The following is an 18,891-nucleotide window of genomic DNA, read 5'->3' as shown; positions in this document are numbered from 1 at the left end:
TAGCTGAATTTTTAACTCTTTCAATTCGGTAGGTGCCATTCTGTACGGAGCTTTAGATACAGGCTGTGTACCCGGAATCACATCAATGGTGAACTCAATCTCCCTAGCAATCAAATCCCCTGACAGATCATCTGGGAAAACATCTGGGAATTCTCTAACTATAGGAATACTGTTCACATTAGTTTTATCATCAGTAGGTACAGTCAACACAGAACATAGATACCCTTTACACCATTTTCTAATCAATTTAAAAGCTTTCATGGATGAAATCAGGTATGGGGGAGATACTACTCCAACTCCGTTAAACACAAATTCAGGCAGTCCGGGTGGACGAAAAATAACTTGTTTTGTTACACAGTCTATGGTAGCATGATATTTCGTTAACCAGTCCATTCCTAATATCACATCAAAATGATCTATATTCAATGGCAGTAAATCAATATACAGATGAGCATCCCCAATAATAATTTCGCATGCAGGGTACATATAAGCACAAGTCATGGATCCCCCAACAAGTGAGGATACAACTAACAGATAGTTCATGGGTTCCAATGGTCTATTCAATTTTTGCGAAAAAGCATGCGATACATATGAATGTGTAGACCCCGAATCAATCAAAACATATGCATTTTGAGCACAAATTGAGAGTATACCTAACACAACGGTCTCGGTATTTTGTACATCTCTCGGTACGAGTGCGAACACTCGGCCTTGCCTCATAGGCTCTTTTTCAGTAGCTTTGGGGTTGGGTTTCGGTGGAGCAGTTGATGTTGCGGCGCTTGGTGTAGCTTAACTATTGCCCTGAGGAGTGGAAGGGCAATCTTTGACCATGTGGCCCACCTTGCCACACCTGTAACAAGCACCTGAGATTTTATAACAAACCCCGTTATGATTCTTACCACATTCGAAGCAGGGCGGTATAGAACGGCTTCCTTGACTGGAACTGGTTGTTGACCCTGTATTCTGCTTTTGGTTCGATGAATTGTTCTGGCCTTTCTTAAATTTAAAACCTCGTCTCTTACCACGCCATTCAGACACTGGTGTTTCAATCTGTTTCAATGCTTCGATGTTCGACTCAGCCATTATTGCTCAATCAAGAACATCTACATATTTCAGCAATTTCAAAACATTAATTCTGTCAAGAATTTCTATATTAAGGTCACCTTCAAACTTCTTGGCCTTTTTGTAATCAGTATCAACCATGTGCGGTGCATATCTGGCGAGTTCAGTAAACTTTGACTCATACTCAGCCACGGACATGGTACCTTGTCTCAACTATTCAAACTCGGTTACGTTGCGGTCTCTGACACACTATAAGAAGTATTTCTCGGAGAAGACTCCTTTAAATTGAGCCCAATTCATGGCAATATTGGTGTCGCGGACTAGCATCCACCACCGTCTAGCTTCCTCTTGTAGAGTAAAGGTAGCCAATAGCACTTTGTGTGCTTCAGAACATGGAAACACTTCAAATAAGTTTTCAGTTTCTAGCACCCACGCTTCGGCCTTCAATGGTTCAAGGCCTCCCTGAAAGGATGGCGATTTCATCTTGCTAAACTTCTGTGTTAGAGCAATGATGTCATCATTCACATTCTGTTCCGGCTGTACCGGAGGAGGTGGGGGCTGTTGGTTCTGTTGTTGTAGTTTTAAGGCCTCAGTCAACATTTTCACTGTTCTTTCGAGCCTTGTCATTCTGGCTTCAGATGATTCAGTTTCATCAGTAGCTCTTGCGTTATCCATTTCACTATAGGCAATTATGACAATAATAAACATAGGTAGTTGCATACTTAAACACATTAACACATTAGCACGTATATTCATGTCATGGCCACAAACACTTTTCATGCTCATGCAATGCCCTAATTACTTTTCTAGGACATCCTATAGCTCAATTGGACACGTGTGTGCGGTATAACTCGTGGTTTAGTGTCGCTCTGATACCACTCTGTCACGACCCAAACCCGCTCCTATGGGTTTAGCACCGTAACCGGCCAGTAATCCGAGATTACCGAAGGCCTGCTTAACAGTAAAACAATAATACAGAGTACAGGGGCTGGCGAAAGCCAAAACAGTAATTAAAAGATGTCCAATGAGCTGTGACAGTCTGTATGCAAAAAGACATTTTAAAACATATTCACCTCCAGAACAAAATAGTATATACATATATCATACACAGATATTCAGGTTAGGGACCCAATCCCTACCATAACAGTACAGTACAGATACATATATCATTCAGTCTATACAGTGTTACAAAACCAGATACAAAAAGGGAAAAAACTAAAACACCCCAAAAAGCCCTAGCTTGAAGGACTTGGAACCTCGCAATGAGGCACGCTTGTTGGCTTGACAAAAAGGGAGTTTGAAGCCCACGCCCCTAGCTCCGATCCGGTGCCTGGACACCTACATATATATATATATATATAAACAGTGAGCTGAAGCCCAGTGAATAACATATGCGTAAAGAGGTTTAGAATGAATGTCCTTTCAGCATTGGAAACAGTCATTTATCAGTATATCAGTCATTCAGTTTGTGGCTCATATTTCATGCCATAACAGTCATTCAGAAATTATAATAGTCATATGTGGTACATCCAATAGCAAAACAGTACAGTAGGTCTTAACAGACCGAGCAGTCAATGATGGCCATCATATCAGTAAACAGTAGTGGTCCCAAACATGGGAACCGATAGAGATCTCTGTAACAGTAGAGTAACAGTAAATTGCTATGGATACCACGAATATAGTTCACAAATAAGACAAACATTCATTCAGTAAACAGTGTCATTTCATAAAGCAGTACAGTCATTTATTCAAGAAATAATCTCAATTGAACATAACTTTACAACATTGTTACTCACAGAGCACTGCACTATAAGCAGCTAGAGCGTCCTCGGATGCCAACCTTACAGTTACAAAATGAACACACACTAAGCTACACAGTTGGAAAAATAATAACTTAATCCCTAATTTGCCTCGGTGTGGTTCTACATCAATATCCTCACTAAGATGCCTAAACTAGGCCTAGGAGTGCCTAGAATGGAATGAGGATGCAAAGATGTACTTTAAAACACTTTTTAGAATTTTCAGAAAACAGGGGTCTCGCTCGAGCGTGGCTTTCTACGCTCAAACGGACATGCAGACAAAGGAGCTCCATTCGAGCGTGACTTCCGTCGCTCAAGCGGACTGCAACCAACAGTAAAAATACTGGTTGCACAAAAATTACGCTCGACGGGCGCTCGATCCACGCTCGAGCGTGAGACACAAGTCCTCGCTCGAGCGTGAACTCTCTCGTTCGAGCGGACTGTAAACACATGCAAAGTACTGGATACACGCATTTCACGCTTGAGCGCCACTTTCCTTGCTCGAGCAGACTGCATGAACACAAGGCGTACGCTCAAGCGTGGAGTTCCTCGCTCAAGCGTGAGTCCAAAATCTAAAATTTCTAGATTTGAACCTCAAGCTCAAAACTCAACTTTAATGCATCAAATTCGATCCTTTTGGGCCAATTTTCTGGAAAACACTTGTAAATTCATAGTATAACATGATTCAAAGCTCAATTTGAGAAATCAAAGCCCAAAGGTAGTTCAATTAAACAGAATTTTCAAATAAACTTCAAGAACATGATCAAACATAACATGCATTTATTCTAATGAGTTCAAAGCTCCTAATACATGCTCCAATGAGCCAATTCCCTAAAAAACAAGATGATTTCATGGTCTCAGATCAAGATATGGACATGCATGTAACAAATTCCATGAAAACAACTTCAAAACCTCAATATAAGAGCATGCATGCATGATCTAGCTCTTAATTCAACATTGTAAACCAATTCTAGACTTAGATGACTAAATTACCATGAGCCATGCAAGAATTAACTTAAATTCACAAACAAGAAGGTAAATTTTCTACCTTAGGTCTTGAATTCAAGATGTAGAAGCTCAAATATGTAAATGCTCTTCAATTCCTTTAGATTCAAGCAAGACTTGTAGAAATCAACTTGTTCTCCTACTCTCCCTCTCCCAATCGGTTTGGTCTCAAGAATGAATGAGGAAAAGGTGCTAAGACAATACAAAGGGTGAGAGAAGGAGTGGTCTAGCACAACCCACTGAGTGGCAAAATGGAAATAAAGGCAAACTAATGTGATACAACTCTAATTAATCCAATTTAATCATACCAAATCATATTTCAATCAAATATACCACCAAATCACATAAATTTCAATTAGCATAAAACATTAATCAATTTCGGATTCGGCCGCTGATAAGGCCTTCAATTTGCAGTTTAAAACATAAAACATGAACAGATCATTTAGCAGTCAAACAGATAGACATGCACTTAAGCTATACATTTGATCAATCAGTTCAGGATTCCAGTCAATTAGTCATTAACATGCTTAATCATAGATTAGCACTAATCAGTGGGGAGTGTTGTCACAAAAAAAAGCAAATAAATCCATTTTTCAATACACAATAAACTTTTTTAAAAGAACAAACTTAATTATGCACGTAATCAACTAAATAAACTAGATGAAACCATTTAATAACAACAACATCAATTAAGGGCATTAGGCTTACAAAGAACTATTAGCAAGTCTTATAATTTAAAAACAAACATCTTTTAGTCCAAAAATACTAACCAACAGCTACAATAGAGAAGATAATCAAAATCAAATAAAAATATTTTACCTGCCTCCATGATAGTTGGTAATTGCTATAGCAGCCACCATATGGGGTTGATGACAAAAACTAGATTGCTAAAAAAAACAGAGGAATGTAGGTAAATAAGACACAATGAAAATAAAAAATTAACTCCAATGAACTAAAGCAACAAATACAGCATAAGGTAGAGCTTAACCTAAGAAGCCCTAAATTCCTTTTCTTTTCTCTTCTTGTAGAAACCCACAATTTCAAATTCTTTGCCACAAAAGAGTAAACAAATGCCCATTTTGCTACAATGTAAAAACAAAATAATATATATTCCATAGTTCTAAAAGCCTTGGCATTTACATGATAGTCATTTCTTATTACCATGAAGTACATGGTAATTCTCTAGATTAAATAAGATTTGCATTAACCCATAATCTGAACCAAGAGGGTAAAGTTTCATGAAGCGTGCCATAACAAATTATCTCTAGATTACATAAAAAAAACTGTGCTCACCCACGATTACTCCTACTTGCAAGGAAAACATAGATTACACAATTCATAATCAACCACAGTGGCCACTATCTAAACCTTTCATAATTTTGTTATAGCACTCCACAATAAGTATAAAGTTTCTTATTCTAACAGAGGAAAAATATGCAACACACTAATTTCTGACAAAACCTACAAGTTTAAAATTTTTGAAAAATCCCATGTAACACAGCTAGTCTTGAAGTTGCACACTCTTTCTTCCTAGCTTTGAGCCACTAATGTCATCAAACCCTTTACCAAAACCGCTTACCAGAAATCATTCAAACTCACCCAATTGCAATCCACACATCCCCAATCCAAAGTAGCCAAAGAAATTCAAATTACTCTTTTAGCTTAAATCTGATACAAAGCCTTACACTAAGAATTCCCATCTTTCACATCCAACTAGCTTTCTATGCATGTTTGTTGCTTTCCTCGACAATCTCTGCCTGATTATTAGCACCTACAAAGATAACAAAGAATTAGGAAAGCAGATGAATGCATTTATATTATGATTGATGCAAAGCCTTTGACTCGAAGAGAGAGTGAGCTCTGTAATGCTTCCATTTGTTGTGATCAGATCTCCAAATTATTTTTATATTTACAGTTTATTCAAGCCTTAGCAAACCAAAAATTGAAAATTAGAGACCACAAATAGCATGAGAATGAGGCTACTTTCTGATTTGAAATGATAAATCAATTTGAATTTTCTCTTATATATTTTACCTTTCTTTGACTGACTAGAAAATATGCCCTATTTACATTTTTAAAAGAATACTCACCTAATATAAAAATCATAAATAATCTTCTTCTTTTTTATTAATCTCCATCTATCATTTTTTTTTTTTTTTTTTTTTGCAAGCGAGGAAGTTATTCTTTGAACTCCCAAAGTTTCTAGACCAGTTAAATTTGATGATTACCAAATTGTCTTCAGCAAATATAGCTGGCAATACAAGGGCAAAAAACTCAGTTAAGAACACAAATTATCTCAGCAAATCAATCTCTAGGCCTGTTGCTTCCACCAACACCACAACAGAGGTACTAGATTAAAAGACGTCAATAAAACTAGTAGCAAAAAAACAAACAGAAGGATTCAGAACTCAAGAAGCTCAAAATCAAAAAATAGATAAAGTAGTGAATGTTTTCTCTTTCTTTCTTCCTTTTGAGACACAAAAGAAAAACCAGTAAAGGTTTTCGGAACAAGAATGCGATGACAGGTACAAGCAATGTCCGTTACAGCATTATTATTAACTAAAATAGATTCATTAATCTCCTAAATAAGCTCGCTGTAAATAAATGGCCCAAACATTCCAGATCTAAAATAGAGAGCACTCCATAAATTATCTCCCAATGAACCAAGAACCTAAGTATAATGTAACCATAGGAGAAAACAGAATAATAACTTCTTGTGTTTTAATAAATATGGAAGATTATATTCAAGAGGAACCAAGAGAAAACAGAAAACTAACACTGAATTAAGATCCTTGCATTGAGCCATTCTTTTTTCTAGCATAGATAACTGACAAAGTATCTTTTTGTTTAGACCCTGCATCAGATATAAACTTATTGGTAGTTGAATATACATAGACGAAATAAGAGCACACATCACTGCTGAAATTGGAGAAACAATGGAAATATATCAGAACTCAAAAACGTAACCTCGCTTAGTGCAAGTGTAAAGCAGTTTTTTGCTGAAGGTAGATCTCCCTTTTTCCAAATGCAGTTACCTAAGCAGAGCCAAGCATCTGCCAGAGATGGATTCAACTTCACGTGGAATAACATCAGCCAATTTCAAAACATAACCTCAACCTAAGCAGTACAACACATGAAACAACCAGGATTGAAAGTTTTTTTTCTGACTTACAGCTTTTGAGAGGTGGTCTTCTGCTTCTTTTTTGTAATCAGGAAATACATCTAATATCTTTCCCCTCAAATATTCATATGGTAGTCCATTATGATAACCAAGATTAATACATCAGAATATTAATTTTTTTTTAAAGAAAAAATATTTATACACCTTAAGTCAATGCCTATTGTTAATCTATTTATTTCCTCAAGGCCAAACTATAATAGACCACCAGCTTCAGTAGAAAAAATACAATTGATTCTTCAAGAAATAATGGCAAATTATCAAAGTTAGAAATATCACATCACATAGGTATGGTAAATCCTTGTAAATCCATGCAAAACAAGAATTTACCTGGAGCTAGGTTTTCAAAACCTTTAGTTGTTTTGCCAAAGGTTCCTACATTTTTTAAATTCTGCAGAAAAATCAAAATGGAAGAATGCAACAATCTTATCCCTATGACCAAATAAGTACATGATCCCTCCAACCTTTCAGTAGAAAACATAAATTATAACTTAAATTCTGGGATAAACTTTCATGTCTACATCTATTTCAAGCAACAAACAGAAACACATTTATCAGTCTCCTAACAAATATAATTCCTTTGGAATGAAACACATTCAAATCATGCCCCTGAATAAAAAATTAAGTGAATTAAGTGAATCATGTGATTCAATTTGCCACTAATTATGATTCGCTACGATTTATTATGATTCAATGCGCCAAAAAGTAAGAACGGACACGTGCATTCAATGCGTCAAAAAGTAGTCCTAGCCTCTTTACCTTCAAAGTCTCAAAGAGAAAGTCCATATCAGCCCCCTTTTTCTGAGTTCCAAACGGAGGATTCATAACAACAGTATCAACAATTGGACCTACACAAGAAATCAAGATCACTACTTTGGTAAATGAACGAATACTATAGTAAGCTTAGCATCTCCCAAAGAAATATATTAAGCAAATATATCATGTTACACGAATTGCAACTCAATACCAACAGTCCCAAATGCTATACAGCAATAGTTCTAAGGGAAATATCCAAAAGATAAACTAGCTATCAACACATCTCTTATAGAACAGTTTGTAATGTCTTCAAGAAAACAAACACTTCCCTCCAAGTTAGTCCAAGTCCAGTAGTTCCCTGGATAAAATTCTATGGTATAACTTCTTTGTTAAAAAATACTGTATTATTGATTGATTACAAGATTGTTGTGTGTTGTATTACAAATCAGAGTGGCATTATATAGGAGAGGGTTTGGGTAGTAGGTGAGGAGTAGGTGAGGGTAAATTGGTGGTAGGTGGAGTGTAGTAGGTGAGTGTGAATGGTAAATTCTAACAGCCCCCCGCAAACTCAAGGAGGATAGAAACTAACCAACTTGAGTTTGAAGAGAGGAACAAAACAAGAAAATACATAAAAATAAAAAAATAAAAAAAGATAGGAGACACTGTATGGTCGTGTCAGACCGTTGGTGAAGACACTGAAAGATGGTGCCATAACGTGGTAGAGGACACTGAAGGGGGTGTCATAACGGTGTAGAGGACACTGTATGGGGGTGTCATAACGGTGTAGAGGACACTGGATGCTAACCGGAATCAATGTCGGGACAGTTTATAGGGTCATGTCGGACCGTAAAAGGCTAACCGGAATCAAATGTCGGGACAGTTTATGGGGTCATGTCGGACCGTTGGTGAAAGTTGCACTCGCAAAAGGTGTGTCCAATTTTATCAAAAGGCGTGCCATCAAAAGGCGTGCCCACTTTATCAAAAGGTGTGCTGGAGTCATCATGGCGAGGCACGTGGGTGCCTTGGTTGGCGCGCCCGTTTGTCGGCTTGTGGCAAGAGGCGCGCGATGCGCGCGGCTGACTCGGTTATTTAACCAAGTAGGAGCCTGAGGCCGAGGCAGAGGCAAAAAAAACTGCGAAAATCTCTGAAAAATTCTGCCGTGTCTGAGAGAGATTTCTGAGAGAGATTCTGTAACACTTTGTTGTCTGAGAGAATGGCTTCATCGTCGTCCCGCGGGCTGCTCACCCTCTTTCCCGACCTCAACGAGTCAACGAGAGAGAGAACTGGTGCGGTGGCACTGGAAACTCAACCAAGCGCCCCGGAGTTTACTCCGTTGAACTTTCCGATGCGGTCTGTGGAGCAAAGAATGGCAGTGCTGTCAGATGTGGAGGCCAATCAGTATACTCTGAAGGCATGTGTGGAAAGCATGACGGCGGTCACAAATTTGTCGAACCGGCTGCAGAGTAGAACAAATGAGGTGCAGCATGTAAACTCCCAGCTGGCTCTGCTCCAACGCATGTATAAGGATGCGCGAGCAGAGATAAGCGTGCTAAGGGCAGAAAATAAGGAGCTGAAGCGGAAGGCCACCGTGATGTTCCGATTTGGAGGTCCTCCATATGCTGCAGTGGAGGAGTATGGGGGAGTGAACTGGCTCGGCGGTGTGGAAAACACGGAGGCAGCACCGTCAAGGACTGTCCAAGACGGAGGCAAGAAGAAGAGACCTGCAGCAGAGTAGAGAAGAAAAATCCCACTGTAGGTGTGGGTGTTTTGTTTTGGTTTTTGTGTGTGTGTGTGTGTTTTTTTTTTTTTTTTTTTTTTTTTTTTTTTTTTTTTTGTGTAAAATGGTGATCGGGGTGAGCCCCAACATGAATAAAATGAAATGAGGTTGGTGGTGTGCAATTCACCGTCTTCTTCTGCCTTTGTGGTTGTTTTTTTTTTTGTTTTTTTTTTTTTTTTTTTTTTTTTTTTTTTTTGCAAAAAAAAAAAAATAAAAATAAATAAATAAATAAATAAATAAAAAGAAGGAATGGAGAATGAAACGGAGAAGAGAGGGGGAATAACACCTTTGGAGGCGCATATAACAAAAAAGAATAAGAAGAGAAGAGGAAAAGGGGGATACTCACGAATAGGGGAAATGGAAAAAAAATAGATAGAGAGTAGAATAAAAGAAAAGCGTGTTTTTGTGTTGTTTTTTTTTTTTTTTTTTTTTTTGTTTTTTTTTGTTGTTGTTTTTAATGATAATGGTGTGGGGTTGGAGTAAGGTATTATAATAAAAAGAAAGATAGATATATATATACATATGGGGCAATGTTGAGGAAAGTGGGGGTGGGATGACTGTTCGTGAGTGGAGAGAAAATAATAAAAAAAATAAAAGAAAGAAAAGGAAAGTGGGGTGGGGTGACTAAGTGGTCGGCAGACGAGAATATTTGATAAAGATGACGAAAAAAAAAAGAAAAGAAAAAGGAAAGTGGGTGCCCATGTGGGTTGAGCTGCAAAAAGATGCCTTCCTCTACCGAAGTTCGTTTGGACACTCCGGCTTTCTGATGCTCTCCAAGAATGAAGCATTTTCAGGATCATCCTTCACCGCCAGTGAAGTACTCCTGAGGCTCGTAATCAGAGTCACTACCAGAGCCAGCCGAAGACTGGCGATTCAGATCGGAGAACGGCCGAATGCCTCCAGAACGACTCCCCGAGGGCTTCTTGTTGGGCTGCCGCGATCGGAGACTGGAGCGGGTGGGCTGCTGCGAGCGGAGCGAAGGCGGCGGAGACACAGAGGGGGACGGAGGGAGGAGGGGAAGGTCGGCGGCGGCGGCGGCGCCGGTGGCGGAGGGTTCGAGGAAGGTGCAGAGGGCGGAGTCGAGAGAGAAGTTGTGGCCTTTGAGGAAGAAAAGGGCTTCGTCTCGGGAAGTAGAAGTGAGTGCACAGAATGTGTTGATGAGATCGGTGTGGGGGTTGTTGTTGTTGTGGAGATTCTTGTCTTCTGCTTCTTCTCCTCCTGCTTGGCTTTCTTCCATTGCTTGCGTTCGGAGCGAGCGAGCAAGGCAATGGGGGAGGGAGGAAATTGATGAGGTTGAGGTCCGGCGGGCGGCCAAGGCGAGGTTGCCGCCCGCCGGTGAAACGAGAAATACTAAGGTATTAACCTTGCTCTGATACCATGTTAAAAAATACTGTATTATTGATTGATTACAAGATTGTTGTGTGTTGTATTACAAATCAGAGTGGCATTATATAGGAGAGGGTTTGGGTAGTAGGTGAGGAGTAGGTGAGGGTAAATTGGTGGTAGGTGGAGTGTAGTAGGTGAGTGTGAATGGTAAATTCTAACATTCTTTGATGCTCAATTTTGGTATTCTATATACTATTTGAGTTAAGGAATGCACTACACACACAAACACATAATTACTAATGACAGAAGCATATTGAACTTCTATTGTGTGTGCATGTTAGAGAGAGAGAGTTTTGCTTTTGCCCATCTACTGTATTTTTTCTGTAAATGTGCGATAAGCCAACTAGTAAAAAAAACTAAAAACAGAGTGCCTTATTTGGCTGGAGGCTTGGAAAAAGAAGAAAGATAGGGAGCCTAGGGGAATTCTCATTGTGAAAGTTTATGTAACTAAAAGGGAGATAAAGAGATTTACCTCTCCATCGTAAATTCCTCACATCAATTTGAACAAAGTCCACATCTAACTGCATTTTTTTTTATCAATTAACGAAGCAATACTACGTCAGTCAACTGCCATTAAAAAACAAAATGACCCAAGTATTGAGTGCATCTCCAAAATCACATCGATCAGCCAGTTTCGTAAAGACAACAACATTATACTTCTTTGTATAGGGAACTCTAGTTTCCCGAGCTGTGTTTGAATCTTGGATTTGGGAAAAAACTGAGCCGAGTTAAATAGTGGATTGTTTAAAGTTAGTTTCAAAATTTAGGAGAAATTTATGATGTGCACCTTAAAAAGACACTATAAAAAAATTTATGCTACTTTGTAATAAAAATTTCAAATAAGCAAATATTTAACGTGTACCTTATGAATGTGTTACCTGTCATGTTTGTTATTGGTTTTGCTTATTGTTTTTTTTTAGTTCTTTTTTTTAGGTGTGGATATATTGTTCCAAAAACAAAATGGTAATTAGAGGAAAAAAGTTTTACGAAATTGCAATGTTTGTCGTCACTGCGAAATCTCATTTCTAATCTGTTAAATTTTGTGATGTTATAGTGACTCCGTAACAATTACTAGTTTGAAACCCTGTTTCTTCGTTGCCCATTCATCAATTTCAATTTCAACTTCAACTTCAACTTCATTTTCATTTTCATTTTATAGTTGGTCAAAACCTTGAATGAATGATCATTGTGTGAGTCTATATATTTAATATACACACATAGATACATATACATACACACACACACCACCCAAGCGACGACTCGTCATTGTAACTCTGCAACTCGACTCGGCCCGACTCAATCTCGTTCGCAAATCTGAGAGAGAGAAAGAGAGATGCCCCAAATGACATATGTTTAGGGCAAATCTGAGAGAGAATGAGAGAGAGAGAGAGAGAGAGAGAGAGAATAGAATAGAAGAGTATGAATGTACCGTTCCTTATCTCCCTCCATGTGCCCAACGCTGTTAAATAGAGTTATACCGGCGATGGATGCCCTTCGAACCAGTGTCTGATGATTAGAATCTATTAGAAGCCTAAACAGTTGATGTATATTTTCTTTTCCTAAATATTTTTTTTCAATTTTTTGGGTGAATTGGCGCCAAAAATTTCATTTTGGTGCTTCTTTGTTTTTGATCATACAATTTACGACATATATTTTCTGTTGTAAAAATTGTAATACTTTTAACGGCAGGCGTTGTGTGCGTCATAAAAAGGAAATACTTTTTAACGGCGGGCGTTGTGTGCATCGTGAAAAGTATTCACTTTCCACGGCTGGCGTATGTGCGTTGTGTATAATTGATGTATTAACGGCAAGCCATATGGACGTCGTAGAAAGTTTTATTCTTTACGATGTGCATTGCAAGCCATAAAAAATCATCATTATTATCATTCACGGTCTACGCAATAGACACACTGTGGTTGGCAAAGTATTTACGATGTGCAAAAAAAACAAGTCTTAAAAGTGAGAAACTACGGCGTGCATTTATTGTATGCCGTTGATGTGGTGCCGTAAAAAGTCAGTTTTGTAGTAGTGAGAATACGTTTGTCACGGGATAGAAGTTGTGGACCAGTTCTTCCCAATTGATGTTTGGATTGACTACAAAGGTACACTGTTGGGAAATGTTGGAAGTATTCAGAAGGGTGCCATATATTTAGTGGCTACTACTGTTAGTGGAAAAGAATGCAAAATTACGTTAAGGAGTCAAATATACTTTAAAATTGTTTAGATAATTGTTTTTATGTATTTTTATTTGTAATTTTCAGGTGAATGGAGGTGGACGATATAAGAACTGTTATTGTTGAAAGTGTTTCAGTAAGTGATTTTAGTTGTATTGAACTTGTTTTGCCTAATTTATGTTCTCAGTTGAGGTTGGGATACAAACAAAAGAGTATTAAGGTTGATAAAATATTCCCTCCTTTGCGCACCCAATGCTAGTGGGTTTGTCAGAGTAAATGTATATGACAGGAGGTTAGATGGTAATGACAGTTTGCAGACATACTTTGCTTTTCCCGTGGATTGCCAGTACGAATTAGTGTATTATGGGAATGGTTATTGTTCAATTAACGACAAACAGATGCTATGGATGGTGAAGTATCGTCTTGAAAATTCTAATATTAAAACAGGGATTACGTATTGTAAAATGAAGGGGTATTTGAAGTATTCTACGAGTGACATGCTAGAAGATGCGTAGATGAGGGCCCCATCTATTATGTTATCTAAAAAATATACTAATGATAATGTTGATGTTTGGCATTGTGCTCCAACCAAGGCTATTCCGATTTTGACACGGACTATGCCTGTGGATTGTCATTAATTGAACAATAACTATTCCCATAATACACTAATTTGCACTAGCAATCCACGAGAAAAACAAAGTATGCCTACAAACTGTCATTACCATCTAACCTCATGTCTTACACATTTACTCTGACCAACCCATTAGCATTGGGTGCACAATGGGGGAATATTTTATCAATATTTTATCAACCTTAATACTCTTTTGTTTGTATCTCAACCTCAACTGAGAAAATAAAATCAATTGCTGAAGCACCTTCAACAACGCCAATTCTTTTATCGTCCACCTCCATTTACCTGAACATTACAAATAAAAATACATAAAAATAATTATCTAAACAGTTTTAGTACTTTGTTATGTTTTGGCAACTGCTTGTTGTGGCCTTGAGTCTATCATTGGTTTGGGTCTATTTGTTTTTCATCTGTATTTGTTCTAATCTAATGTTACTCATTGGTTATGTTTCTGCTAAGTTTTGCCACTAATGGATTATAATCTACTGGATATTTGTCATTTGTCCTTAGTCACTAATGTTTTTTGGTTACTAATCTTGTTTGTTTGTTTGTTTGGTTTTGTTTGTTTGTTTGTTTGTTTTTTTTTTTTTTTTGTGACTAATGGTTTGGTTATTGTTGGGTTTGGGGGGTTGTGGTTGTAATTTGGTTGTCCTTTGGTTTAGCCACGTCCTCCGTCAAACGTCTGAAGTCCACTGTCACTCGCCCCTCTTATAACACCGACCAGTTCCCCTCCGCAGAAAAAGCCAAGTCATTTAGAGAGTCTTACCCCTCTAGGACAGTTCATTTAGAGCATAATTTACAGCCTAACACCTTTGAGTCCATTCCCATTCACCCATTGTTTGATCCATTGGGAGGTGACTTGGTTATTTCTTTCTCGAGTCGTCAAAACCTTGATTGGGTTCGGGAGTTTTATTGTAACATTGACGGTATTGATGATATAGGCCCTTCCTTGAAGACCTGGGTTAGGTCTAAGTCCATTACCATTACCCCTGATCTTATCTGTGAGCTTTTAGGCATAGGCGAGGTCTTTCCGTATCATTATCCATTCACTGTCCGCCCCACCTGTGAGTTTGACGAGGTGGCCACTGCATTGTATGGCACACCCCGTACTTGGTTCAAGGGCACCTTGATAAAAACAACATGAGCTTTTTCACCGGTTCCATTTACTCAACCTCATTGTCTATGCCAACATTATAGTCACCACTCATAGCTTCGAAATCAATCAAGAACAAGGTTTTGTTCTCTTTTGCATTGATCACCACCATTCTATTAATCTTGCCACCCTCATTATTCAAAAAATGTTAGCCGCTTTTGAGCGAAATAACTTAGGTCTTCCTTACAGTTACCTTATTAACTGTTTTCTCACCAAATTTGAGGTTCCTTCTTTTGACGATGATGACTTTGCCTTTCCTACCCGCTCATTCAGGAAAAAGACCATCTCCCAGAGTTAGTCTCATGCCAAGGGGGGTTTTTCTGGGGTGGGTGTTTTTGGTCCAAGTGATAATCCTCTGGCCAAGAAGGCAGAGTATGATGCTGCTGCTGTAGGTGAGGCTACAGGTAAAAGGGAGCAACTTCCTCCAGCTCGTTCTCTCAGAAGCCAGTTACGTCAGTTTGAGCATGCCATGGCTTCTCGTTTTGATCGCTTGGAAGGCCGGATGGATATCTTTGAAGCTCGGCTTGCTGATCTTGAGACCAACACCGATGCCTAGCTAACTACTTTGGAGGCCTCTTCTAGCTGCATTGAGGAGACTATTACTCAGTTTTCCCATCATATTGCTCAAATCTTGACTATGCTTCAACTACAGCAGTCTCCACCACTATCGGCTCAGTGATAATTGTTTCTCTCTCTCTCTAGACAGTGTTTTGGACAGTGTATTTTTCTATGCACAGCTTATTTTCTATTGTTTTTCAGTTGTTTTTCTTCTGTGTTTTATTTTTTTTGTTTTGTTATTTTTTTGTACTTGTTTCCTGGACAAAAAAGGGGAGTAGTTTTGGGGGATTATATGGTTGGGCTTTGTGGGCATGTACATGAATATTGGCATATGTTGATTTTTTTTGGCATAGATAGGATTTGGTTATACATATATATGTGGATATGTTGCTTATTCCTCTCTATTTATCCATGTTATCTTATTTCGTTCCACAGTTTTGGTTGGTGTGGTATTTTGATATTTTCCACAGGTGATTTGTTCACAAGGGTTCGAAGTGTTCTTTAATCAAATCGGCCTGTGTGATTTTGCAGTTTTTGTTTTTTGTTTGGTTGAGGCTTTTATTTGTGTTAGTTGTCTAGTGCATGTGTTTGTTAGGAAACATTGTTAGAAAAGTTTTGTCTGGGAATTGACAAAGGGGGAGATTGTTAGGACCCTACTTATTGTCAATTCTGCGAACATGCTTGGGTTAATCTAGTTGTAATGTTTTCTCTGTTTTTGGTCTTTCTGCTCAAGCGAAGTTTCTGCCTTTCCTGTACTTTGGCTAGTCTGCAAAAATACTGTGAGCTGTGATTTTACGCTCAAGCGTATGTTCCTGCACTTGAGCGTGAATCCTGGTTTGAAACACGTGTTTTAGTGTCCCCGCTCGAGCGTCCATTCCTGCGCTTGAGCGGACATCGTAATTTCAACAACTATAAAATTGCAGGTTACTCCACATCTAGGGTCAGCTTCCAAATCTTCTTTATGGGTTTTAGGGTTTTCTTCTGGGGCTATTTTGCTAGGTTTCTTTGATGTTTGATTGAGTGTTCAACTCATTAGCACACATCAAAGAGTTTGATTGTTCATCTTCAAGAGTGTTTTTCTTCTTCAGTGGAATCCAAAGATTTAAGCGTAGAGAATTCAAAGGAGTTCGAAGTTGTGCACAGTTGTTGGTTCGACATGGATTTTGTGGATTCAACATCAAGCTGATCAATTTCGAGACGAAGGCGGTGGTGAAAGAGATACAGATTGTTAAAGACAAATTGATTGCGTTTGGATAATTTGTTTTGGTAAATCTTATATTCTTTCTTACTTTCATAGTGGATTGATTTATGGCGTTTCGCCTGTGATTTTTTAATCACAATTGGAGTGCTCCAATTGTGATTTTTTCATGTAAAAATCATTTGTGTCGATGTATTATTTTTGAAGCGACAACCTAAATCACTTTCGTATGTGCTAGATGATTTAGATTGTTTGTTTTAATCGTTTGGGAATTGGTACAATTAAATCTTATTCTAATCACGAATCACTTAGGTTTTTTAGGTTGTAATTGGGTTTAAAAAAAATTACGCACGTGCTGCACAACTCACTGCACGTGCGGCACAAATCCTAGTCTCTTTGTTTGCTACTGCTTTATTTTATTTTATTTTTTTTATGTATGTTATTTATTTTATTTCTTTTATTATTGCTCAAATATATATATATATATATATATATATATATATATATATATATATATATATATATATTTGTGTTCATATCTGTCTAGCTCGAGGTGCACCTACAATGTCTGGTAATATTCTCTCTCTCTCTCTCTCTCTCTCTCTCTCTCTCTCTTTCTAATTTACTTCGCATTTGCTTCCATTGCGGACAATGTCATATTCAAGTTGGGGGATTAGGGTATTTTCTTTTGTGTACTTCTACTTGGCTCCTAATTCATAATTCATGTTTATACCTGATTCACTTGATTGCACTACTTCACTTGATGTTGACCTGTTGCTAGTAAGGTGGTGATATAAGCATATGTTAGTTAGGGAATATAGTAGACTTGTATGAAAATGATTATTGGGTAAATACTCGCTATTTGCACTAGGATAGTTGCTTATGGTTGTGCTATTAGTACACTTATCATGAGTATACCTTGATTCACGTGAACACATTATCATAGCGGTAGCCTCTCTATTATAATCCCTGGTGTACATCATTAATAATTGCTAGTGTTGCATAAAAGAATAAATGAGTAGCCTTGATTCTCACAAAAAAGAAAAAAAAAAAGATAAAAATAAAAAACTTGACTTGTTTGGGTTCATAACCTCTTTAACTCGAGTTATTAAGGCCGTAGGGGTGTCTCTACACCTAGTGCCCTAAAACCGTCTAGTTTAAGAGTCATTGGCCCAACACTTGTTACATGGGTTAATTAGAATGCTTAAGGGATCTAGACATTGCACAATTAAGAAAAAATAAAGACTTGTTTAGGTTCGTAATCTTTTTAGCTCGAGTTATTGAGCCTGTAGGTGTGTCTTCACACCTAATTCCCTAAAACCGTCTGGTTTGGGAATCATTGGCCCAATGCTTGTTATATGGGTTGATTAGAAAGTTTAATGGATCAGGACATTATACAGTCTTTCAAAAAAAAAAAAATAAGAATCTTGGTTGCAAAAGTTTAGTTTTTCTGTATATGTTGGGTGTTATTGTGAGTTATACTAGGCTATTATACTGGACATTTAACTAGTTATGGGGATTGCACTTTACACCGAAGGTACTGATGATATGTCTACTAGCATTCACAAGTACATGGAACTTAATTTTTGTAATATTGAATTGTGATCTTTACTCAATAGATTCCTTCATGCTTGTCTATTATGCATTCCATGACTCATCATGTCTTAATATTGCACTGTACTAGCACATAAGTTAATTTTTCAGTGGTGTAGTGTGATTAATTATTGTTGGGCAAATGTGAATATGTTAATGTTTGTGGGTATCATTTCTAGAAACCCTCACAAGACTATACTCGTCCACTTAGGATAACTTTGTGGTTTAAAGGCTTCTTGCATATGCTAAATCCAATCGTGAGCCCTACGAAAGTGGCTTAGAGTATTTTATTTTTTTTATTTCTATTGTTTTGCTCGAGGACTAGCAAAATGTAAGTTGGGGGATGTGATATAGGCTGAAAGGTACCACATTGAGGCCGCTTAAGTTACATTTATAGTTTTTAAATTTTGTTTATTTGGTGGAGATGATGTGTTTTGTGCACTTGTACAGATTTAGCAGGCACCGCGCAAATTCAAGCAAAAAGTGGCACAAAAGCAGATTCTCCGTGCGAATAGTGACAATTCTCGCCTGTCACCTCACCGCACGTGCGGCCCACCATCGCTTTAGTGGAGATTATAGCCGCTCGAGTGGTCCACCTAGGGTTGCGTACGCGAAAATTTT

The 18,891-nt window shown here is 37.9% G+C and overlaps 1 long non-coding RNA gene across 10 annotated transcripts; it reads right to left on the bottom strand.

Moving 5' to 3' along the window:
• Nucleotides 1-2,124: 2,124 nt before the first annotated feature.
• Nucleotides 2,125-12,600, bottom strand: LOC114277378 (uncharacterized). Of its 10 annotated transcripts, XR_014340981.1 has the most exons (6): nt 11,123-11,420; nt 7,804-8,181; nt 6,834-6,983; nt 6,644-6,720; nt 4,686-5,637; nt 2,125-2,400 (listed from the first exon to the last, which is right to left on the bottom strand). It is a non-coding gene; the product is annotated as an uncharacterized LOC114277378 (long non-coding RNA). The 10 variants fall into 10 exon arrangements; XR_014340985.1 differs by lacking the exons at nt 2,125-2,400; nt 11,123-11,420 and adding an exon at nt 12,393-12,600 and having other exon boundaries at nt 2,409-5,637; nt 6,834-6,919; nt 7,804-7,892; XR_014340982.1 differs by lacking the exons at nt 2,125-2,400; nt 11,123-11,420 and adding an exon at nt 12,393-12,599 and having other exon boundaries at nt 2,409-5,637; nt 7,804-7,892.
• Between the last annotated feature and the right edge of the window lie 6,291 nt (nt 12,601-18,891).

This window comes from Camellia sinensis, chromosome 9 (genome assembly GCF_055761805.1).
Source record: "Camellia sinensis isolate YWXY chromosome 9, ASM5576180v1, whole genome shotgun sequence".
NCBI lineage: Eukaryota > Viridiplantae > Streptophyta > Magnoliopsida > Ericales > Theaceae > Camellia > Camellia sinensis.
This window is presented reverse-complemented; position numbering and strand designations above follow the sequence as displayed.